This window comes from Pipra filicauda, unplaced genomic scaffold (assembly GCF_003945595.2).
Source record: "Pipra filicauda isolate LSUMZ 115617 unplaced genomic scaffold, ASM394559v2 scaffold68_size4259465_pilon, whole genome shotgun sequence".
Lineage (NCBI taxonomy): Eukaryota > Metazoa > Chordata > Aves > Passeriformes > Pipridae > Pipra > Pipra filicauda.
This window is the reverse complement of record NW_024104853.1, coordinates 236048-263022: the sequence shown is the minus strand read 5'-3', so window position 1 is coordinate 263022 and position 26975 is coordinate 236048. Positions and strand designations below refer to the sequence as shown.

The window sequence follows — 26975 nt, the reverse complement described above, 5'->3', positions numbered from 1 at the left end:
CCAAAGAAATCAAGAACCCGTCTCACAGCACAGTAGTGGACAATTATTTCTGAAGATCACTAAAATACTAAATGCAGGTTTTGTCTTTTTGAAATTGCTGGTGAAACATAATTCCTACTTTTTCCTGGTATTTGCTTTTGCAAGGTTGCTTAAAAGTACTTCAAGATCAAGACTAGTGTATCCCCATGATCAAGAAATCAGGCAAAGGGGCAAGAGACCTGCATGGATGAGCAGGGAGCTCCTAGTAAATCCCAAATGCAGGAAAGAAATTCATGGGATGTGGAAAAAGGAACATACCACATGGGAGGACTATAGAATATGCAGGGATGCAAAAGGAAGGCCAAGACCCTCTTGGAATTGAGTCTGGCAAAAGACAACAAAGCCAACAAGAAGGGTTTCTACAAGTACATCAACAGCAAAAGGAAGATTAGGGAAATTGTGGAGCTGCTGCTGAATAAGATGGATGTCCCGGTAACAGAAGACACAAAGAAGGCAGAATTACTGAATGCCTTCTTTGCCTCAGTCTTTACTGATGAGACTGGCCCTCAGGAACCCCAGATTTCGGAGGAAAGAGAAGAAGGTTGGAGAAAGGAAGACTTCCCCTTGGTTGCAGAGGGCTGGGTTAGAGATTGGCAAGGCAGATTTAACACCATAAATCCACGGGCCCTGATGGGATGCACCCACAGGTGCTGAGGGATCTGGCAGATGTTATTTGCTCTGTTACTCTTCATCATCTTTGAAAAACTGTGGAGAACAGGAGAGGTGCCTGATGACTGGAGAAATGCCAGTGTTACTCCCATCTTCAAAAAGGGCAAGAAGGAGGACCCAGGAAACTATGGGCCAGTCAGTCTCACCCCAGTCCCTGGAAAGGTGATGGAACAGATCATTTTGGAGGTCATCACCAAGCTTGTGGAAGACAAAAAGGTCATTGGTAGTAGTCAACATGGACTCACCAATGGGAAATCCTACTTTACCAATCTGATACCTTCTGTGATGGCATGGCAGGATGGGTCGATAAGGGCACGTTGTCTACCTTGACTTCAGCGAGGCTTTTGACACGTGTGTTAGATGAATGGACAGCTAGGTGGATCAAGAACTGGCTAAATGGCAGAGCTCAGAGGGTTGTGATCAGCAGAGCAGAATCCAGCTGGAGGCCTGTAGTCAGTGGCATTTCCCGGGGATCAGTACTGGATCCAGACTTAGACTTACTTAACCTGTTTATTAACAACCTGAATGAAGGGATACAATGTACCCTCAGGAATTTCGCTAATGATACAAAGCAGGGGGAAGCAGCTGATACACCTGAAGGCTGTGCTGCCATTCAGTGGGACCTTAATAGGCTGAATATTTGGGTGGAGAGAAACCTAATGAGGTTCAACAAGGGCAACTGTAGGGTCCTGCACCTGGGGAGGAATAACCCCAAGTACCAGTGCAGCTGGGGATTGACCAGTCCCAGAGCAGCTCTGCTGAGAAGGACCTGCGAGTCTTGGTGGATGACAGGTTGACCATGAGCCAGCAGTGAGCCCTTACAGCCAGGAGGGCCAATGGTATCCTGGGGTGCATTGGGAAGAGTGTGGCCAAAAGGTTGAGGGAAGTGATCCTCCTCCTCTACTTGGCCCTAGTGAGGCCACATCTGGAGTGCTGTGCTCAGTTCTGGGCTTCTTAGTACAAGAAAGACAAGGAGCTTCTGGAGAGAGTCCAGTGGAGGGCCACAATGATGATCAGGGGTCTGAAGCATCTCTCTTATGAGGAGAGACTGAGGGAGCTTGGCCTGTTTGGTTAAAAAAGACTAAGAAGGGATCCCATTAATCATATAAATATGTCAAAGGCACGCATCAAGAGAACAGTGCCAGACTCATTTCAGTGATGCCCAGTGACAGGACATGGAGTAATGGCCATAAACTAAAACACAAGAAGTTTCACCAGAACATGAGGAAGAACTTTATACTGACTAAGGCAGAGTAGTGGAACAGGCTGCCCAGGGAGGTTGTGGAGTCTCCTGCTCTGGAGATATTCAAAACTGACCTGAGTGCCTTCCTTTTAATCTGCTCCAGGTGACCCTGCCTTGGCAGTGGTGTTGGACTAGATGATCTCCAAAGATCCCTTCCAAACCTACTAATTCTATGATTCTGTGATAATATAGCTATTGCTGTTTCTTGAATAAAACCCCTTTTTTATTAGAAAAATAATTTATGAAATTTGTCATAAATATATGACAAACATATGCCAATATTTCATCTAAAATAATAGATGTTAAAATAATAGTATTGAGATGCAAAATCCAGCACTCAAAAGGAATTTGTATGAGCTAACTTAAATTTGCAGCCCTTTCTATGTGTGCATGTTGATGTTATGTAATTGTATACAATTTTATCAGGGATTGTTACTGTAGATTATTTTTTCCTGCTCTTTGAATTCTGTGGAAAAAAAAAATCCCTCTACCTGCCCCCCCCCCCCCCCCAAATAAGGACTGAGTGAGGCAAACTAGTTTTAAACTCCTTGTATCAAAAAAAGTTGCTTACTTTCACACACACCCCACACCAAACACACAAGAGGTAAACATTTGTCTTTCCATTCTCATTTATGCTTGGACTAGCCCAGTTTTCCAGATTTTTAAATAAACCATACATATCCACCTTTCTCAACCGGGAATATAATGCACAAAGTATAAATGTCTCTCTTCAGTCCTCAGTTTTGATAATTACGACTGAACAAACACAGAAATTTTATTTTTTCCTTTATGTTTCTGCTGTTTATATTTGAGATATTTTTTTTGTCATCTTCTAGCTAAGACTTCTTTTATGCTGCCAAGCTACACTAGCCCTGAATAAACAGCAGTTCATCATGAACACAACATACTGTATGCGCAGCTTGGCATGTTATTCCCCTGCATCTGTCTCCTACGTAATAAATTACTGTTTTGGTTACAAATATACAAACATTATTTATTAATCTACTCAAATGTGTCCATAAAATGCATTCCCTCCCTGTAAGTTAAACTTAAACCAAAAAAATCTGTTTGTCAAATGCTTTGGAAAGAGATTCCTTTCTGAGACTAGACATAAAGTTCCACTTTGATGATTGCATAGCACGGAAAAATGAGGCTTATGTGAAATTCACACAGATTAGTGCACATTCAGCTGCCAGTTTACTGGTGTACACTCAGATGTGAAATCTGAATAGGGGGTTATGGTGAGGAATTATTGTGAGTAAGGTTTGAATGTCCAAACCAGTAACATTTTTTCTAAAGACACAAGTATTTTGTAGATTAAAAAAAGTACCAAAATGTCCTTAAGTATGGAAAAGTTAACTGCAGTTAGAGCAATTAAAATCTATTCAAATAAAAAATTTGAACTAGAGCAGATTCAAAACCATCTGAAAATCCCTGATAGCTTCTTATCTTAGTTACCCACTCACACCCAACTCAAGAAAATTGGGGGGTCACAGAGAGGAACATGGGCAAATCTAGGAACTAGTCTGCAAGGTGTGTTATGGTAAATAAAGGTAAAGAAAGGTAAATAAATAAGGTAAATAAATGATCATTCTAAACAATTGCCAGTCTTCAAGCTTCACTTTCAGGAAGCATCACCTTATGATGCTTCACCTTCTTGTATCCACTGAAAATGCAAGCAATTAGAAATTTTCAGTTAGAATTGTGTGACTGAAATGTAAACCTCATGAAACTGACATTGACTGATAATATCTGCCATCATATCAGTCTGCATTTGGTACTGACAAAATGGTAGGTTGAGGAGTGCCAAAAATCCTATTTTCTGCAGTATTTTGAGCAAGGAACCTCTCAGCCTGCCAACAAAGGAAAACTCCCTTGTCATGTCTACATGAAGAGCCAATATGTACCTGTAGGGCAATCAGAGGTGTATTTCCAGAGTCTAAGGCCAAGAACCACTAGGGCATCATAGAGAAAGACTATGAATAGAATGGAACAAGACACAACATTCACATGCTAGGAGTAGGAATGGTTATGACAGTGGTTATGGCACAAAATGCCATACATGAAAGGTCAGTTCTACAAGTCAGAGCAGGAACCAAGGAGGTAAACGGCTGTGGTAAAGCCCCTGAAGGTGATAAAATCTGAATTTGCATTGTGCTCTTTTTTTTGCTAATTTACATCGTACAGTGAAGGAATTGATGTAGCAGCAGGTGATCCAGTAGCATGTTGCTGTAAGCGGGGAAGTTGTCAAGTACATATCCCTGGTGGAGCAATAGGACTGGAAAGCTTCACATTGGGCCACATTAATACTAACAATAATGGACCTATACTACCTACATGATTACCTGATCAAAGTACTTCAGGTTCTCATCATTTCTTCCATGCTCTCAAACATACTTATTCAGTGTGTATTTTTTAATTCCTGAGGTTCTCAGCTTGTTGATGACTGAGGGAAGCACAAAGATTAACTGAGCAGTCTACCTGTCCCTCTCCATTGGGTACAAGTTGAGAAGATCACTCATGTACTAAGTTTTTCTCTAGCTTGGCCTTCAGACTGTGTTGTTCTAGATATATTCCTTTGGTGCAAAATAAACCTGGCCAGGTAACTGTACCAGAGAAGCCTGCAGACAGCATCCGCTTGATACTAGTAATTACTTCACCTGTGAGTCTTTGCCTTTATCTAAAAGCGCAGCAAAAAGCTCTCGTATTAACATTCTTTATATCTGGCAGTAGAAATTAGCAACGGAGTTGTTTCCTTGTAAGAAAATCCTATCATAGCTAAAAGGATAAAAAGGTAGAAATATCTTCTATGACCAGGGTGTCTCCAGCATGCTGGTGCATGGACTGGAGGCTTATTCAATGCTACAGCTCTCAGGGATCCCACAACTTAAAGAGACATACAATTAACTAGAGTGTTTTCTCCTTTATAATGCTAGCACTAATAAACAGGGTTTTGGAAGATACTTCACAGAGGCTTTTCCTACTGGGTTTGTAATGGACCAGCACTGCCTGGTGCAAAACACTATTCACTGAGAGAGACTCCTCAGAGCAGCATGAAAATGGGTATAGGTGTGCCAGCACCATACACCTCATTGAAAGAAAGCATTTTTAAAGAAAACATTAATTAGTTGAGGATTTAGAAGTGCAAGAGGGCAAGAGATGCTTTACAGTGACATACAGTTGATACTACTGAGGAAATTATTAAGGCACATCAAGCCACAGCCTAAGAAAAGCAAAATTATGCGGATCACGTCCCATTTATTACTTGACTCCATAGCCTGTCAATGAGAAAAACCTTCTGACAAAAAAGTCACTATTCTGTAAATGTATAAAACACAATTTCTCATTCTGTGGCATGAGGAATAACATACAGGCTTCTTACATTACTACTACTAACCAATAACTAATGTTCAAATAATACCTTACAATGTAAGTTACTCAATTTTCCCATAAAAATAATTTTAATAAGCAACAATAAATGTTTCCCATAAACTTTTACTTCATTAAGCACATCCAGAAATGAAACACAAGGCAAATAGAACTTTTTACAAGAATAGGTTAAAGAGTAAGTTTGCTATAAAATGTTGTTATAACTAAACTATCTAAAAAAAGCCAGATCTGATTATGTCTTACACATCATGAGCCTACTTCATCAATTTTTTTGTTGACTAGGCTATTAATCAAAACCTAAAATTAATAATTAATTTAAAAATAAACAAAGGTAATTCTATTATTGTTAGTTAATATTATTAATTTAGGTAATAATTTCTTTTAAGAGTTTAATTCCATCCTACCTCCCAAATATCCTTAAAGTTTACTCTTTTAAACTAGTATCAACACAATTTCAATATTCCCTTCATAAGCATCCAAACATTCAAATAAATAAAGACAGTTGCAAACAAGAAAGCCTTATAAACCACCAAAGAGTATATATTGAAAGACCTGTAGACATATGGACTCTTGCACAAATTTGCTAACCTAAGTAAAAACCATACTGTTGCACATATTATAAATGCTTACAGAAAATAAAACATTTTCTTCAAAAGTGAAAAAATGCAAATCAATTCAACTGTTAAGCTGAAATTACAGTTTAACAAATCCTAAATTAATTACATTCCAAATTAATTACAAGTACTGTAAAATATGCTGTTGATGAATTACTGTAGAAAATACACTGACACAGCCAAATGATGACAAAGGTCAGTCAACTAGTCATGCTTATACTACTTATCTTTACTTTATTAGCATGTACTGGCTTAAGCATTAACTAATAAACAGCATATGTAAACATTATTAGTTGTCATAAGTCAGCTATAACAAAAAATGGATTGTAAGTGTACTTGAAATGTATATACTTGAAATAAATAGAATCTAGTAGTAAATATATTTTGCATAGTTCACAGTAATACGACTACTGGAGAACTTCAGTGTCATAACTGTGGCAAGAGAGCCTACCTCTGATAACACCTAAAATCCAATATAATGCAAGCTATCAACACATGGCTCTAGGTGCTGTCTTGGTGTTAAAGACCATCTGGTGCTAAGACCATCCTGGTTCACCAGACTTTGAATACACATCCTGCTATTGCAACAGGACGTGACAGATAAGCTAGTCTGCTGGCTTGTAGATCTGTGACTAGCAGTCAGTCACCTTATACTATAAAAGTCCAGTCCCCTCTCATACAGTTCGGTTTTTCTAACATAACCCTTCTTGTGGTGTATGCATAGAGATTCCTCCCTTGGCTGGGGACGCCCACCAAGGATACTCCTCGAGGTTGAGAGAGAGATCTCCCCACCAGTGTTGGTATGAGTGAGTTACATCAAATTTCTACTTAATAATTATTTCTTTTTGCTAGCATCAATATAATTGTTTCAATAATTGCTTCAATATAATGCACTATCCTATCCTATCTTATACCATACTATTAGCAGTTTTAGCTTTTATGCTGTGTAGTAAATAGTTCCAATTAAGATCTTTTGTCTGATCATTTGTATAAAATAAATTATTCATTTTATATAAATATTCTCATTTTGCCAATCATTAAAACCCGTGAGACAAAAGTTGTTCAATCACACCTCTATAATTCCTTACATTTAAACTGTTGACACACTCCGAGGCTAAGATTGGATTCAGCTGCACCTAGACTCCTCTCTGAAAAGGGGTTTAAAAGCAAAGGAGTCCTTTCTGCACCTTGTGACACAATGGCAGGGCTTCTAAATAAATTTTGTCTAAACCTTCCACTCCCACCCTGACAATGACGTGTAATAAAATGGTGCTTTTTTTTTCCTAATGCATATAAATAGCTTATGTTGTAACATAACAATATGATGAACATTCTGAAACTTACAAATATTTTTCTTATCAATTAGAGAAACAGTATGAGAAAGTTTAAGAAATCCACAGACTTTTGAAGGATTTTTGAACATGGCCTGTTCAGTTATTATGTATTTTTGTTCAGAAATACCATTTTATCTAGGCAATTTATTGTGAAACTTCTTTCTCTGAAACTTGGTTTTCTTACAGGAATCTCTTTTTAAAATTTAATAGTTTATATAACTATAAACTTGGATAATTCTTTAAAACAAGTAAAATCTCCAAGAAATATTCAAAGAGAATCTGTAAATTCTGTCTCTTGGAATACTTTCTGAGTCATGAAGCCAACAGCCAATTACTGAAGTGATCACTGCAAGTGTACATTACATACACTTCTGACTCTTCTAAGCTAACTGTGTCAATATTAACCTGACCAAATTAAGAACAAACTGTCTCTTTTGTTCTTCACACTCCTCACATGGAGAGCACAATATGGCTTTTGTCAGAGGTGCTCCATCATTTTGGCTCAAGGAAACTGTCAGTACAGTTTGGAATTCGTTATTCATGGGCAGATACCCTGATGGGTCTAATGAAGCCTTTCTGCTGACAACTCATTTGGTAAAAACACCCAACCGTCAGAAAATATAAATGAGGAATATTGTATCCCATTACAATTTTCACGACTGACACAACTATCACAATACAGAAGTCAATACATATTGCTTCACACTGCATTCTCTTAATATTTCATGGTTGGTTCTTCTGCGTTCTAGTTTATTTCTATATGATCACTGATAAAACTTTATGACATACTTAAATTGCAATATAATAGGGTAAACACCAATGTTATAGCACACATGCAGAGCTAACAGTCTGTGTGCCATTTGTTGTAAATCCAGCTAATTACAAGGCCCCCTCCTTTTTTTTTAAAAAAAGGCAGAAAAATACTCATTTTTTTATAAAAAGTTTTTAAGGTAAGGTCACTAAAAATTGAAAGAACAATATAAACAGTATGATGTTTATAAGACTCCAGAAACACAAACAAGTGTATTTGTTGTTTTACCTCTTTTTTTCTATCAACACAACTGGTGAAAACACTCTACAAAAAATTAACTGTCTTTTCTGTAAGGGAAGACTGCATTTTTCTACTGTGCATTTTGATGACAAAATAGCAGTTCTTCTACACTGATACTTATCAGTCTTCTGAAAAGAACAAAGTAGCAGCTAATTCTGATTTCTTTATGTCTAAAGTTTCCAAAAAGAGAAATTCATATTAGGTCCTAAACAAAAGAGCAGGAGAATGGGCATCTGTGAGCCCTGCTATCTTGCTGTATAACAATCCACACCTTTTGTTTAACTTTAGGCATCTCAAACTTGATTTAGAAAGATTTTGAACAGGCAATACTATAGCACTGTGAATCACTGCATATGGAATAATGCAATGAATGCCTGTTTAGAACTGAGCTCAAACCCCTTACTACTGGTGATGGATGTGCTTTTACAGTCTATTATTTTCATAACATTCAGATAGCTAAAAAAAAAAAAAAGCCAAGAAGAAAGAAGGATTTCCCTATAATAATAATTAAAAAATTATTATGCTTTGTTCAATGAAGGCATGTTTAGCCAGACTCATACTGTAAACAGTGCCTTTTGTACAGCACTGGTACATTTCATCATAGTGTCTTAACAATGATCTGCTCTTTATGAATTCACATTGAAACTAAACAGGTTTTACTCGTATTTCATACAAGTACAAATTCTGCATATTCAAACTCAGGCTTATCCATTTTAACATGTGATTAACTAGACCTTATACAGATGTCCATGTTTTGTGTGTGTTTAGCACAGCACATCATTTCCAGGAAAGACTGGAAAGACTCAACTCACTCATAAAACTTGAAATATAAAAATGTTGCTCAGCTAAACTGCCAAGCTACAGTTCCATTATTCCCCATTTACAGAACTAGCTGAGATAGCTTTGAATTTAGTACCTGGGGTATCTTAATGCATCTTAAAGGACACTATGATATCAATGTAATATAAGGATATCATAATGGCCCATTTGGCTTAGAACATTCTTCCTCCAGTTGGAATACCTACACTCAGTGTCCATCACTGCCATCCACCTGAAGGAACACAAGTTCTTATCCATGAACAAGGCAGACTCCTCAGAATGCTGAGGTGTACAAGTAACTGTCTGAAATAACACAGTCAGAAATGCTCCCTGGTGTGGGGGGTGTGCACAAATAGTCGAAAAAGTAACAGATCAGAAGGGCTGGAGATAAAGCCCTGTTAAGGCACTGCCACTAATGCATAAGGTAAGGCCACATTGAGGCCATAGCCTAAAGACATTAACATAGGCAATGGTCTGCATACCGTTGTGCATGCACTGAAATGACATAAAATGCTGAGAAATTACATTAGATTGCTGTGACTTCAAAATCTAGAAGAAAAAAAGTTTTGCAGCAGCACAGGAATCAAAGAATGGATGTACATCATCTAGTCTAGTGATACAAACATGAAACTGCTTATTTTTTTCCATCTTTAAAGGAAGAAATTCAAAGTGCTTGTAATTTGTGGATGTTTTCTGTAATAAAAAACCCATGACTGACTAAGACAAAGCTGCCATTTTTGAGCATTTTTGGTAGTTGAAGGGTAAGTAGTTTTGAATTGGTAAAAATACAAAATATAGCAAAACATATAGCTGTGATTTTCAAGTTTAAAGGTTTAAATGCCACTTCCTTTTTCAAATTTGTCTTTCAAACTCTGCCTCTGTAAAACATTAAAGGGACAAACTAGAAAACTTGCAATCGTAACACTATGACTTTTGCTCCAAGTAGAGAAATACAGGGAAATGTACTTGCACTATGTTGAAATGTACTCTCTCCAGATAATTTTAAAGGTTGAAATAAGTATGTACATATTTTTCTGGAGGAAACTGAATGCAGAGAGAAGTCTCTTATTTTGAAACCATAGGTATCCAACATCCAAAGCAAAGGACCTCCTTATGCACCACATTTATAAGCAAATATGCATAAAATGTGTACAAAGTTAAGAGGAAATATCTCCATACTAAAGTACAATGCAGTATACACAATCTAATACATTATTTACCTCAGAAACTTATATCAGAAAAAGAAGCACTATTTCTTATTAATCAATAGGCTTTCTGGACATAGGCTATGATACACTTTTTTATTCTCCTTTATATTACCCTGCTTTCTGATTCTAGGTTAAGAACTTCCATTTGATTTTTCCATAGTTGTAAATCAATTAAAAATACTGAAAAAGACACAAAATACCACTTCATTTACAAGGTTCATTTAGTCACACACAATATTTGATTTCACTGTTCAGTGATCAGCAAGTGGCAAGAAGCAAAAGGCTGACTTGCCAGACTGATGAATTAAAACATATGAAACATTACAACCATATATACACTGACCAGGAGGTGTCTCTTTTAGCCAGCTAAGTCTCAGGTGTAAGGTTATATGTAATAATTCATAACTTACAAAAAATCCCAATGCAAACATGGTAATGCAAAAACACATTTCTGCCTGTCAAGAAAATTTCTGGTAAAATTAATCAACCGTTCATCCATTCAGGCTCTTTGCATATCCTTTTGTCAAAGAGGGAATACTAAGAGATTTCTTTCCTCTTCCATACGCTCATTGCAATGGTTTGTAAAATCCATCAAGCCTGAGTTGATTTATTGAACTGTCTCTTTGCTCAGCAGTGTAACTATAGCAAATGAACTGGTAACTTCCTAAAAAACAGCAGTGATTCAAAAAATATCTGGTTTATTTGATTTCTTCTAACTTCAGATTAGCAATTTCTTAAAGGCACTGACTTGCGTTGTTTAGGAGTTCTATCTGAAATTTGCCACCAGCATGTTTTGTTTCTATTCCCCCCCTTTTTTTAACATATGTTTTGACATTTGACAAAGGCGTTTTTGATTTACAACTGATGTTAGAATCTACCTAAATCTTCACATCTTCACACTAGCTAGTATGCTTCTATTGCTCGTCAATAGAGCTTTCAAATTTAAATACAATACTGCTGTTAAATACAATACTGTACTGTTATGTGAGTCATCTTACTCATTATGCTATGAATACTGAAAACTAATTACCCACTCAGAGTCCCCACCTATTTCTTTATTTAGATAGACAACTTCGCACGCATATTCAACTATTTTTGTATTTATCTATTCCCATCACTAGTAATGAGCACTGTTATAAAAATTAGTTAAGGCACAAAGCCCAGAGATATGCCAAGCCACTTGAAACACTGTTTAAACATGGATTTTATCACTAAGCATCGTCCATTGAACCCCATGAAGCACATTTATCACTCACTAGCTTTGCATTTTTCTTCATAAAGATATATGACCTTTGCCTATTAGATTTCATTAGCAGGGCACCATACAAGGCTCCTCTGCAGATGACAGGATAGAAAGCTAAACAACCTCGCCTGAAGGATTTGTGAGAATAAGCCTATCTTCAATCTTTGTCCCTGGGAGGCACTTCTAACACCTGCCAACCACAGCACTATCATCAGAAAAACATTTAGAGATTTATCTTCAGGCTGGTGATTATAAGAGATAATTTGTTTGGGGTATGGATAAAGTTGGTCTAGCATAAACAAACTACAAGCTCAAATTATATGACGAACCTCATTAACTACTGATTTAACCACTGCAAACCCATGAACAAACGCTGTATCAAAATGTTAATTCTTCATAAAGATATAATCAAAGAAAAAACAAAATGCCAAGGCAGGATGGCAGGCTACTCTTATGTGCATTTTTAATGCTTGCAGTTTAAATTGGGAATGGAAGCTTGCTTTGTCATAACAACGACATTATACTATTGCCACTTTCCCATACACAGGAAGTTTTGTCCAGCAAAAAGTGCTATATCTCTTTAGCTGCTGTCACTACAGAGGAATGAAATAATACTTTCTCTCCAACTTTGGGAACACTTTATTTTGGAGACAGCAAGACTAGATGTACCATTAAAACCACTTTCAATAGCAAGAAGCTAGCAATATTGTAAATAGATACCATCACAGGCGGACAGTCTGAAAAATTATATATACATGAATAGCTTTCATATTATACATATCACATATATCCTCTGTGTCTGTAACAAGAAATAACTTGCTCCTAAACTTTGAAAATTACTTTCACTCAAGCTAATAAAAGACCATCAGTCTTCAGCCAAGAGCATATTTAGAAATAATATAGCTGCATTATTCCTGAGGTCTTTTTTGGGGCAGGGCTGTTTGTGTTTTTTCCCTTCTTTTCTGATGGAAGCCAACCCTCTTCAGTAAAGGAGAGAAAAAATGCTGCCATACTTTCTATTGCAATCCAAAGAGAAGAGTCAGCAAATGTTTCCACCCGATGTCGTTGGGATATGGCGTAGCAAAGTTTCATTGCACCCCTGTCTCTGACAGCAGCCCTGTTCCTTATTATTACTACTGAGAGGAAAAGCTTATTTCTGTATAGAAAGTAGAAGGAAACCTACAGCTAGTAGGTTTTAGTAGCTAGTAGGAATTAGCTAGCTAGTAGCTAATTCCTCCAGTGCAGAATTCTAAACAAATCATTCAGGGCAACTTGATAACAAAATACCAACATTTTTAACACTAATATAGACTGTAGAAACAGCAAAAATCTTTTGGATGGAACTCAAAAACTTGCAGATAAAACTGTCAAAAGAAGGAGAAGAAATTCTGAAAATATTTTGTGGGATGACATCTCTCATTAATTGCATTAATGCATTAATTGCTTTTAAATGGGAATGGTATTTAATGTGAAATTATTAGTTCATCAATAAAAAAAAAAGGCAAACCAACAAAATCTGATGAGGAATACAGTTTCTGTTTGATGGTTCAGTTAACAAAATTTTTAGCAATTTATAAGGCATTAATTTCTCTAAGTTGTTTAAAACTTAAATGGCAATTTTAATTTATTTTTTTAATTTTTACCGTTTTTTCCCCACCACATTTACTTTGCTAATTTATGCAAGCAACTCTCAATCTCACCTCAAGAATGAATAGTTACAAAATTGTTAAAGCTATTTCACCTCATATATATAGATGGAGAAATGACATTGCAAGATAATTGATACAAAACAAAAAATCTTGCTTTGAAAATGATCAGTTGATAATAAAACAAAAGAACCATTCCTGCAGGATTCAGATCTATCACTTTTAATATATTCTAAGTTGTTAATATGCCAACTTTAGATTATTACATCAAATTTTAGTAACTGGTGAAGCATTCCGTTTCATCTAGCCACATCTTCTTCTGCCTTTTTAAAGGGGCTGTTTGATTCCTCTCAGTCTGTGAATTACAAACCATTTTTCTCAAAAACATTACTTTTTCTATTCACTCTCCTGACTCCAAAATATTATTTTCTCCTACAAGTTTTCTTCCTCCAGTGCTGAAAATTCTTGACTTACATTACTTTTTATTTGCCCTATCACCTGTCATGAACTCTCTGTTACCAATTTCTCAATCTCCTTCCTATTACAATTAAATTCTTAGCAAGAACCACTGATGCCATTCTAAAAATTTATCTTTAGCTAGTCTTTTTGTATTGCCCCATATCTCTCTAATTGCAAATACAGTTTCCCATTGAGACAGAATGCTCTTTGATTGTACCTCAGTCTTTTTATATTTTCACCCTTTGGTTCCCAGTACATGAAATACCCCATTCTAAATGGGTTCTCTGCATATTGAAAAATAGAAAAGTAATTATTACCTTTAGGTGTTCATTCTGCAAGCCTGTATGAATAGGCCAATTCAGAATCATGCAAACCAGAAGTTAATGGGAATCCTCTCAGTGAATTCAGAGGACTTGGCACATGCCAGTAATGTACATGTTAAGTATTCTCCAATCAGTTCCAGAATACAAAAAATATTCACACTATTTCTTAGGCACTCAAGCTTCATAAAAGGCCCTTCTAGGAAGTAAGAGATTAAGTCAGTTTTGCACTTAAATTAAATCATTGGCACTTTGCTTGAACCACCCATAATGACTTGTCAATATGGAGTAACTGGAATGTAACTGGAGATGAAAGAGAATTCATTTTCCATTCAATCAGTTAATTTGTCTGCTAGGGAAGCTGAACATCTTCCTCCAAGACACATAAACAAAAAAGGATCAACGTATTACCAATGGAACTGAGTTAATCTCATCTGCACTGGCTGTTTCTGAACTAGGAACTAGGAATTAGACAGAGGTGGTCAAATACTGTACACTAAACTTTGCCACCAAAAAAATCCCAGTCTTCTTACAAATAAGAGTAGCATTCAGTTTCTTGTAAATCATTTAAGTTTTCCTATGGATTCTTCTAATAAGCACTTACAGTTATGCAAGCAAAATGCCTTTAGCAACTCATTTATTAAAAAGTTAGTTCCCTCCAAAGAGAGAATAGGAGTCACTACCAACACAAGCAAAAACAGGATAAGACAAAGTTCTTTGCAGAAGCCTCTCAGGGGACACACACTTGGTTACATGGGACAAAGTTAGCTGTGGCACCCTTGTCTTACATGTACAGTAGCTAAGACAGCAGCTTCTACCATCAAGATGGTTCAACTTTCTGAGAACCAAATACAAGCTGTAGGTAAAGAAGATTTTGGATGAACAGGACTGAGTTCTCCAGAATACATGCTTTCTTCAGGTTGTATCCTTAAGAAAGTTGCACTTTGCTCTCCCATTAGACAAATAAAAGTGACAAATGAAATGCAAAGCAAGATAGTACCCTAAAAACAACTCAAAGTTAACCACTCTGAGGCACAGGACCATTGCTCTGATGATACTGCCATGTAAAGGCAGTTAAGCAACCACAACCCAAAAAAACTGGAATACATTTCATATTATTTTAGTATTACTTGATACTTACATGAAAGGTTCAATATCAAAAAAAAATTATGACTAAGAGAACATGAAGAAAAAAATATTTTTTTTTTTTACTAAAGAACAATAATACAGCGATTTTGTTGGGATCAGTAAACAAAAATGTGTTTTAAGATTTTACATTACAGGAAGAGGGGCATGCAAAAATCATTATTTTTCAATATGTTCAGCAGACAGGCCAATTAGTTCCCAAAAATTTCTGTTGATTCGAATTATTTTAGGTTGGTACCATCCCCAAAGCATAACACAGGTTTACCAACTGCTGGCAATTCCACTGTGTGCACTAGTGACTCCAGCTAGCACAACTGAGTCTTCTCACACCATTACAGCTTTCTTCCAGGCACTTAAATCGTGAGCCATTCCTAAACATTTGTTTACTCTCTGCTTCATGAATGCAGACATTCATTGTGACTGAAGCATCTTTCTAACACACTAAGGAAAGAAACATGTACTTCTGAGTAACGTGAAAGCAAAATTTCATCCAACAAAGCAAGCAGCTTATTTACTAAATCTGATAATCTGAGGTTTCAAAACTAAAGTTTTGAATACAATTTTTTATCATTTTGAATTTGTGTTGTCTGAACACTGAAGGTAATGAAGATAAGTTGGTCAATCTGCTACTATACTTCAGGCAAAATGTCCTTAAAATGTATTCAGATCTTACTGAACTCAAAGAACTGAAGTAATTCATGGAAGTAAAAATTAACCTTATTAATTAGGCCTGTAGTTAAGGCTTTCTATCCTGCTGGCTCATTTTTAGAATTCTCTCACTTCAACCTCTGTGAAATTAATGTCTTTTAATTCAGGGCCTCATTTATTTTCTGAAAATATCATTAAAAACATTAACATGTAAATGAGAAAGCTGGACTCCAAATAGCATCCAGTCTTCTTTGAAAACACTTAAAAAATCCATATGGAATGACACAAGGGCTTTACCTCTGCTACACTTTGCATTACAAGATCATCTCTTTCTGAATGCTAGAGAGATGCATGCAGTGGAATGCATAATATATTATCAGAACCACATAGTACCTGCTAAGTAGTAAAGCAAAGGCTCTTTTAACAACATGCATGTTAAACAGTGTATCTACTATTTAATCTAGTTTGGGCTTCTTGTAACTCTGTTAAGACAACACCAGAATAAAGAGCAGTATCACAGACCTACAGCTCCTTTGATGGAGCTGTATCATAATCCTTAACAAAGAGAAAACTTTAAATGCCCAAATTGCAAAAGATAATGAGACACAATGGTCCAGAGCTAAAAGAACATTAAGACACTGACTTACATCTCTTTACGCTAATATGGCAATGCACTTTCAGAGCCCTTTCTAATAAAAAATGGTGTGAAACAAGGCTGCGTCCTTGCACCAACTCTATTTACAGTCTTTTTCAGCATGATGCTCCAAAGGGCCACAGCAGACCTCGATGATCAGGACGGTATCTACATTCGATACTGTACTGATGGAAGCCTTTTCAACCTAAGGCGACTGAAGGCCCACACCAAGACCTTAAACCATCTTGTCCGGGAGCTGCTTTATGCTGATAACGCCGCCCTTGTTGCCCACACAGAAGCAGCTCTGCAGTGTTTAACATCCTGCTTTGCAGACGCTGCTGAGCTCTTTGGGCTGGAAGTCAGTCTAAAGAAGACAGAAGTTCTCTATCAACTGGCACCTTGGGAAATCTTCCATCATCCCCACATCACCATTGGCCAATCAGAGCTTAAATCAGTCCAGCAGTTTAATTACCTAGGTAGCCTCATCTCCTCAGATGGTAAGATTGACGGAGAGATAGACAACAGGTTAGCAAAGGCATACAGTGCCTTTGGAAAGCTTCATAAAAGAGTATGGCGAAATAAACACTTGAAGAAAAGTACAAAGATCAGTGTTTACAGAGCCATAGTGCTGTCTACTCTCTTATACGGATCCGAATCATGGGTCATCTACGCCACCACCTGCGACTCCTAGAACGCTCCCATCAACGCTGTCTCCGTACAATCCTAAACATCCACTGGTCAGATTATGTGACCAATACATCTGTTCTAGAACAAGCAGCTGTCACAAGTATAGAGGCCATGCTGCTGAGAACACAGCTGCGTTGGGCAGGGCACGTCTCCAGAATGAAGGACCACCGCCTCCCTAAGATCTTGCTTTATGGTGAACTTGCCACCGGTTGCCGCAAGAGAAGAGCTCCAAAAAGATACAAGGACTCCCTGAAACAACATCTCAGCCTTGGCCATATTGATCAACATCATTGGTCTACTCTGGCCTCCAACCAGGAGGTCTGGAGACACACTATCTTCAATGCTGCTGATGCTTTCGAGAAAGCACACAGGATCACTCTTGAGGAGAAAAGACAACGCAGAAAGAATCATGCTTTGCAGAATGTACCTCCTAAGGAGTCTTTCTGCTGTGCCTTTTGCAAATGGACGTGTCTATCTTGTATTGGCCTTTTTAGCCACCAACGCGCTTGTAACAAACGTGGGTAAAGCCCTTCCCAAATCTTTGTTCGCGAAGCCCAGTCATGATGACATCTCTTTACACTAAACCACAAACCCTTCAATTTCTCTCTTTTACAAAGTGAAGTGACCATAGCTCTGCTGTACACTTCAGGAGAACAACATTCTACATGCAAGGTGTGGTTTACTTCAACCACTTAATATCCACCAGGAATGAGCAGAGAAGTGATGAGAGGGAATAGTACAAGACAAGGCATTCTTTGCCAGACCTTTTAGCAAACAGCTGTTTACAGATATCAGTGAGGAGAAAGAGGATATGACAAAAAAATTGAGGACAGATAAAAGGAACGGGGAGAAAAGAGGTTATCCATAAAATGGGCAGGAGTTTATACCAAAATAATACTTACAAAGAATTCTCTGCTTTGTAGAGTTCATTGAATAATTGAATAAAACATTGAAAAACACAAGGTACAGGAAGAAATAGGAAACTAAGTATGTACAGTAACAAGCATTATGTCATCTGCATAAGAGCATTACAAAAAAGTCTTGATTAAAAGACATTTAAATCTGATTACTCTACCAAGCTTTAATGTTTATTATTCACCCACCAGATGGTGCCCTTGCAGCATCCACAAACAAGATAAGCACATCCCTGCTTCGGTCTACAGACACAGACACATTACTCCATGTGTTCTCATACCTGTTTCTGAAGGGACAGTTTAGCTTTATCACTGACACTTGAACTGTTCATAAAAGGAGAGTTTTCAGATAGTTCTTGGCATATAGATTTTTCAAAATCTCATTAGAAGTCTGCCTAATTTTAGTAGCAGCATGATCTACATGCCTTACCTACCCCTATAGCAGCTGGTATCCACTGTGGTATATGGATCTGTGAGCAGAAGAATGACAGTTTGGCATCAATTAGGAGAGTACATAAACTCTTAGAAAACACTGGAGATTTATTTTGTTGCCTGAAACGTGGTTTTTAACCTGGAAACACTTCATCTCTGCAGAGCTGTGTATTTCTCCCACAGTGATGGAGAAAGCTTTGCAGCTGTTCAGGTTAATGTGTTTCTGTTTGTTTGCTGACATTTAAACTGGAGGATACACAGCATTCTTCAAAGCTTGATTGGCACATGGAAGTAAAATGTGTATTCAGTGTTAATCTCCTAGTCTATTACTACTGTCTTTCATAATCTACATATATTTTACAAAATTGTTTAGAAAGAAGTGCTGTCAGAGCAAATGATGCATCAAATTCAAACAGGCCATCAAGATTGCTAATGGATTTTAATAGCAGCTATTACAGCATAATGGTGTTTTCCCAACAGCTGTTTGTTTATAAAATTTTCAGTTTACAAGACCTTTATGTCCAATCCCAGGAGACATCCCTCAATTCATTTATAATCATTTGGTTCAACCTACATGTAAATGCTGTCTTATTCGCATTGGGTGTGATTGTATATGTGTATAAGATATGAGCAACTATCACAGCAATGAAAATTATGGGGAACTTTACAAGCTAAACTAATTAGTGTGTATCTTGTGATTCTAGCAGTAAATAAGTGTTTTTCACGTTTCTTCTCTCTTGAATAGCTCACTGCAACTAAGAAACAGCTGCCTGGATTATAGCCTATTTTACATCTCAAACTGACATATGATTATTTGTTTACTTCCAAGTCTTCTGCTTAAGACTTCAAAGCATAGTACTTAACTGGGGATAACTGGCCAGCAGGCATTCATTTTTTAATGTATAATTAAATATTTTTTGATATCTATTAGATACAAAATCAGGAAGAAATAAGGAACTAGGACCCTGGAATGCTTTTTCCACTGAGTCATGTTCAGAGTTGAACTGTATAAAGAGATTGCTTTTTTTTTAATTATTGAGAAGATAACTAGTAATGGAAGTTAACTACGAACGGAGCAGAGAAATTGTTAATTTCACTGAATGAGTTTTTTAGACCTTGCACACTTGCAGATTGCTGTTTGTCCAGCTCTTTTCCTGATTTTCAGGCTGCCTATGTAATATAAATTTTTCAAAAGCAGTTAATGCTGAAGTCTGGATGAATGCCTTTTAGTATGTACTAATGGATAAGTTTTTTTCCAGAAGCATCTAGACCTAAATAATTTTGCTTCCATGTTGTTAATAAATATCCTACTAACAACAAACACTGGAGAACTTTTGAGGATATAGGACAAGACAGAAAAATCATACACTTCACCTTAAGCAATGCCCTCTTCAGACAGCAGAAGGCTCCAATTTTCCACAGAAGAAGGCTACCACTAAAATTCTCAGCCAAGACTGCCATTTCCATAGGGCAGTTGTTAAGCAATAAGCAGGATATGGATAAACAAGCTGTTAAGTGGATACTGTTTGTGGGTAGTGTTAGGGAGCCACCTAACAAACAGGCACCCTTCACTCATACTGTAGATATTCGCCTGGGTAATTAGCTTATAGTAAATGTTAACTACAGTCAGATTCTATCTCTCTGCTTGCTAATCTCTGTAGTCTGATAAGCACTGACACATCTCAAGTAATCAGGAAAATTACTAAAAGAACAATCTTTATTTTTTTTCTTGGAATATCTTGAAATTTATGGAGCTTTACATGGAGCTCTTATCTTCCTAGTCCTTTCGATACCATATTATGAGAAATTGCTCCAAATTTGAGCTTCAAGAACTTATCCATATGTCACAGTATTATTTAATTTTGTTGGATGCCATAAAAACAAATTCTGCCTTAACTTCTCTGAAAAGTGTACAGTGTATGTGCAGGTACCTACATATGCCAAAAGTTTCCCAGTGCCTTATTTTTCCTTTGTCTCAACTATGATTTTCCCAGAAAGTTTGTTCAAGCACTGTGCAGTAAATTAGACGTATTCTGAGATATAGTCATAAGTGGTCTCTGCTTCAGAAAGTTAATAAAGACTACAGAGTCTTTTGGCTTACTTGTCTTGGGTGTCATGACACTGCAATGATTGGTGGATTTTCCACCTTTGGCCAAAAGGAAATTTCAATCTCAGCCAAAAACATGACAAAGAAAGCTTAAGAAATCTAAAATTAGCCTGTGATGGGAGATGAAAGAAGACCAGTCCTCTCCATGAAGCTTTCTTTTAAAATTCTAATAGCTTTTCAAACTAAGAAACTGAAAGTACTTAAAGAATCCTCCTAAAAGTTAGTAAAGGTAAAACTCCGACTTGAGGTCTCAACTTTTGTCTACTGATAGACCTGCTTGTGGAAATAAAATTGTTTACACAAATCTAATGTACATGTATTTTTTACTGTATATGTACCAAATATTTCATATATACTGTATATAACCTGTATATATACTGAATATTCCACATTTCAACAGTGTCTGTATATCTTTTTTTTCAAAATAATATATTTGTATATCAACACACATATATACTACTGCTTATACATTTCAATTCAAGTTGATCCAGTACCGCCGAACAGTAAGTACTCAGAAAATTAAGACTTTACAAATACTGTAATTCAGAACACTGTTTATTCAAATAGTAGAAATAAGACATGGGTCAGCAAGTTTATTCAGATTAGAGATGTTACAATGAAATATTCTAAAAGGAAAGATAAGCAACAGAACACCTACTCATTTGCGGTCATTTTTAATTTTAAAAGTCTGGGTAAAGGATGACCAATTATATACTTTAGAGTTTAATACTTCAAACTCACCTAACTGTTATGGGAAAGCACAGTAATAGACACAGAAGTAAATGCTACGCAGACATTCAAAGAAATTCAAAGGTAGATAAATTAGAGAATATTTATAAAAATACACCTTTGGAGTTATTAAATACTTTCTTTACACTGTTTTCCTCACAAATTTAAAATAAATTAGTAGCTACATTCTCAATTCTGGCAGAGCTCTGTTAAATACAGTATGTGCATCTGTCTTTATAACAAGTATTCCAGTTGTACTTCACCCAGTGTTAAGGTCCCACAATATGGGTTTTAAAGTACAGCCATGCTCTGACACAGCCACAGCAGAAATCAAGTAGTGCTTGCAATAAAAACTGTTTTGCAACCTATTTTTGGGACTTATAATACTCAACCATCTCAATTACTCCAAGAAGTTTAGAAGACTTTTTTTTTTTAGTTTAAATTGCTATTTAAAGAACTCAGAGTACTTAATTCTCACAATAGTTACATGCTTCCCATAGGATCTCAAACATATCTTGCATTCTTCACCCTGTGTACCATGCTGACCCACAGAAATTTCAGTTGAATGATAAACTAGAGAGATTCCAAGAAGAAATTGAAGATACAAGGTATTTTACAGATTACTACTCAAACGAAGTCTCAGCACTTCAGTATGTATAACACATCAGCTCACTCTCTGAACAGTTTTCTGTACAATAAATAAAGGGGAGGGAGTGGGCAGCCAATACTCTTTAAGAGTTTTCCTTGCATGTTCCTTGTACGTTCACTGTAGAACAGAACAGTATGCAAAAATATCATATTATATATACATATAGGAATGTTATCTCTTCTGTATAGAATACATATTATTAAAATATTGTTCTGAGCAGTGCATTATATTTCCTTGTACTACTGAACAAATACTGCATTTCTTGCTGACACTGATGAGTGAAATGGGAATTATGTGCATCAGATACTCAGAGATGAGAAGATTAAAAGAACACTTTTTTTTTTCTCAGTTCATAAATCATTATGTGATCTCTCAAGATTCATAATGATCCATAAGAATAACATTTCAAAGAAGTAGCACAAAAATTGCATATTATGTTACACTCCCCCAGAGTTTATATGTCATTCATACATATCTACTCAAATATTTTGCCTCAATAGTAAGAAATTTGTCTATTCCACAATGGGAAATACATGTAAAATAAAATGTAAAGTAAAATTTCTAACAATGCCAAATGGATGCAAAGCTGGAGCAGAAAACATAATGTATTACTTGCTATGGTCATGATAAACTGGTAGCCTTTAAAAAGGCACAAACATCTTCAACATTTTTTAGCACAAACCAAATATGTACCCTGTTTTTACCAATCACGTGGAAGTAAAATTCTTTTGTCTCACTGGCAAGAAAGCTAGTAGATATTTCCATGTCTTGGTTTCTGCTCAATTCTCAGTTATTTTTACTGAAAAAATTATGCATTATTTATTTTATTACTAGAAACTCCTCCTAAGTGTTCACAGAACTGTTTAATGAATGGAAGATAATCTACCAATGCTATCATCAAGCTAATAAATTTAGCTACCTAGTTTTATTGGCACTAAGCATTATTTTAAGAGAGACACAAGTAGAGTTAACTGTAATAACACCTGATAACAATCCTCATCTTCACGGACCTTATAAATACTGAGTAAACATGTTCTGCGTTGTCTCTCAAACAAGTCTACATCCTGTGTTCTCACCAAAAATTACTCCCTTTTATGTATAAATGGAATTTACAACATTGAATAAATGGCTGTCTACTTACTTAGATCAGATTCTGATTTCAATTATATCTCATAAGATGAGAAAAACTGGCTTCAAATGAGTTACTTCAAATAAGTCACTGGAGACAATTTACATTGGAGTTATACCAATGCCAATGCACTGAAGAGATATCAATATATCTAATCAAGCATCTTTTCAGATAGAATGAGTATTGATGTCTTCCATGCTTCTCCCTTTTTTATTCTACATTATATGGACAATTGTTAGTATTGATTTACTTCACATAATTCAACACAGAAAATGTTTCTATAGCAAGATATTTCATCAGAGAATGCAAAACAATGTCTAGGATTCTAATAAATACCGTTATGTCTGAAATGAGTTATCTCAGTAGTGACTTGGGCTCAGATTTATTGTACAGTTCATCAACTTCTCAGCATGCTGGATAATGAATGTTTCATTTACATTGCTAATTGCCAAGCCATGGTTCCTTCAACCTTTAACCCTTACGCTTTATCACATTATCACCATATGTCAATATAATTGCATTCAACATTCCAAACAACTAACTTTTTCATGAGGTCAAGAGGTCCTCTTTTTTAAAGCTTTACCAGTGGGATATCTTTAAGACTACCAAGAAAACCGGTAGTATACAGATAGTGGAGAACTAAGGCAATGTTTTCTTCAGGGAAACAGCTTCTAACTTCTGACCCAAAATAATCTCTTTTCTGTTAAAATCAGCATTTGCCTACTGTAACTAAATCATTTATATTTCTGTGAAGAGCTTTAACTCTACTGTTTGTAATTATGAAACCCTATTAACTAAGACCTAATATGAGATCTTTTCTGTATCTCCATGTGATTTTTGATCTGTGGAATTATGCCATTATTTCTACATCCTGATCTTCATTCTCATTTGCCAGAAAAATTAAATATTTTACTGTAGATAAAAGACACTGTCTTAGGCTATGTCTCTGTTATAAAAGCATTGCTACTCATCTGCTTACAATTACGCTTGCCCTCAGTGGAAACTGGACTGTACCTTACCTCTAGAATAACTCACTCTGCACCTGAAAATCCCTCTCTTTCAGTTGACTTTCACCTGGAATGCTTCTTCCATCTCTGAAATCTGCATTGTCAACAGTAAAGTTTAGGCCTCACAGAATAAGCTGTTCTGGAAAAGGATTTTACTACTGAGTATAACTGAGTCAGTTTTAGTGCTTGTATATGGTCAAACTTAAGACAGAAATGTAGTTCTAGCTGGTAACAGTACATCAGCAACTCTGGCCTTTCTCCATTTCTTTGGAACAAGAAACTTCGGCAAGGTGCCTTCTCAGAACATTTATGAAATTCAGAAAGATAGAAATTTATTTCTCATTATCTGAGTCAGAAATCTAGATGCACCCTCACACACAGAATTAAGTACCAAATTTCATTAGAATAAAGAAAATGAGTAATAAAGATAAAACAGAGTGATCAAGATAGAACAGAGTGAGCCTAATTAATTTTCCATGTAGCAAGACTTGCACATTATATGGCAGTTAGACAGCTCATATGTCTCAGATATATGTGGTGCATATATACATATATACACATACATAAATGTACGGTACACTTTTACACGGCAGAAACTTCGCAGAGAGAGCTACAAAATAATAACCACATTTCAAAATTTTAAAGTATAAAGGAGTTACAGACACAAAATACCCAGCATATCTTATGGGGTTCATATATCCTTCCTTGTGACTTTCAAGTTTTAGCATATCCTGCTGTTAGCATGACTCTCTTCCCAACCTGTAGACAATTCCTTTTCAATTCACCTGCAGCATCTACCCAGTAAACATCCATTCATCAACGCTCAACCAATCATCTTCCTGGATGTCACAGAAAAGGACTGTTCTGCTCCCTGCTAGGTTGGACAAGACATAACCTTCTGATTTACCTATCTAAAACATGAGAAAAGGCTGGAATCAGAACCATAAAACCCCTTTGAATAAGATTAGGACCAGAAATGTATGTAGTTTTTTGTTCAAAGTGTTTCAATCCACTAAATTTATTAAAAAAATTTAAAAAAATCAAATTCCATGTTACTGCTGAAAAATGAGTATTCCCTTAAGCACACCAGCTGAGACACTAAATAAGTATTTCACTTAGAAGAATTCCTAAATATGAGGAACTTTTAGCAGTATATGCCAAACCAAACCAAGAGATCTAAGTATATTGTGGCTATTCGTTTCCAACCACTTCTGCAGAGCCAAACTTTGTTTTTATGTTAACAGTTAACGTTATTATCACATTTTGTGAAGAATAGTAACATCAAGCACAGGTACATCACTGATGGTGAAGAAGGCTGTTTGAAAATATGCCTGTTTTTTGAGTCTTTCATATGGATCAAAACTACAGCCAAATTCATCATCGCTTTAAATATGTTCAGAATATGAGTTCATGATGACTGAGTGTACAGCACACAAAGGATCATTCCTCACTTAATTTACTTGTACAGTAGTACACAAAAGATCACTTTTCACTTAATTTACTTTAATCTCCCAACCACTTCCAGTTGACAGTAGACACTGTAAATTAACATTTTTCTAAAATAGCTGAAGTATAAAAACCAGAGAGTCCTAAATAGTCAGTAGTGACAACAGTAACTGACTTCAGTTGTTACTTGTAGAAATTGAAAAGCATAAATAGGAATTAGTAAAATGACTACTTTCATGGTTCTGTCCACCTGGGCATCTTGAAAATCCTATTTTGTCTTTTACTGTATGCTGCTAGTATCTGAAGTCCACAGCAAGCAAGGCTAAGGTTTGACTTCCGAGTAAATATTGGTTTATACTACAAAACACAACTCCATTACCTCGTAGGATCTGTGTAAGTGTAACTGACTGGAACACTGTAAACAAATAAGCTAATGATATAGGATGAAGGAGGAATTTGTACTAGATGATAAAACAACCAATATTTTCTATTTATTCATCTACAAATATTTGTGGATTAGTTTGTGGAGAAGAACAACAAGATGCAGCACACTAGAGGAGTATAAAATACCCAATAACATGGAGAGAGACAAAACTGGCCATTTCAATTAATCCCTGTTCAAAAGACTGAAACAAGGGGAAATCAAACATAACTGCAAATACTCCTATACAAGCTAAATAAGCAACCTGTGGATCACACTGGCAGCCTGTAGCGACCATGCTGAGACAAACATTTTGCAGGATCTAATGAAAGACTTCCATATTTATTTGAACTAAATACCTGCAGGTGTTGTAAATTGAATATTTCCTCTTGAAGACTTAGAAAAAATGTTGCCTAAAGGAAATTATATCATGATTGTACAATGCAGGACTATTGCACTTTCCTCTAAATCCAAATCATGAACAATTCTGAATTATCACAGAATCACAGAATGATGTGGGTTGGAAGGAACTTTAAAGATCATCTAGTTCCAACCCCCCTGCCATGGGCAGGGACACCTTCCACTAGACCAGGTTGCTGAGAGCTCCATCCAGCCTGGCCTTGCACAGTTCTAGGAATGGAGCATCCACAACTTCTCTAGGCAACCAGTTCCAGTGCCTCACCAGTCTCACAGTCAGGAATTTCTCCCTAATATCTAATCTAAACCTCTTTCAGTTTGAAGCCATTCCCCCTTGTCCTGTCACTATATCCCCTTGTGAACAGTCTCTGTCAATCTTTCTTGTAGGCTTCCTTCAGATACTGGAAAGCCTCAATTAGGTCATCCTTAAGCCTTCTCTTTCCCAGGCTGAACAACCCCAAATCTCTCAGCCTTTCCTCACAGGAGAGGTGCTCCCTTCCAGCATCTTCGTGGCTTTTCCCCAGACTTGCTCCAACAGGTTAATGTCTTTCCTGCGCTGGTGATCCCAAAACAC

The 26975-nt window shown here is 36.4% G+C and overlaps 1 protein-coding gene across 7 annotated transcripts in view; it reads right to left on the bottom strand.

Annotated features, from left to right (window-relative positions):
- Window positions 1–26975, bottom strand: part of PRUNE2 (prune homolog 2 with BCH domain) — a 141793-nt gene that overhangs the window by 52785 nt on the left and 62033 nt on the right. The gene's annotated exons all lie outside the window — the stretch shown is intronic.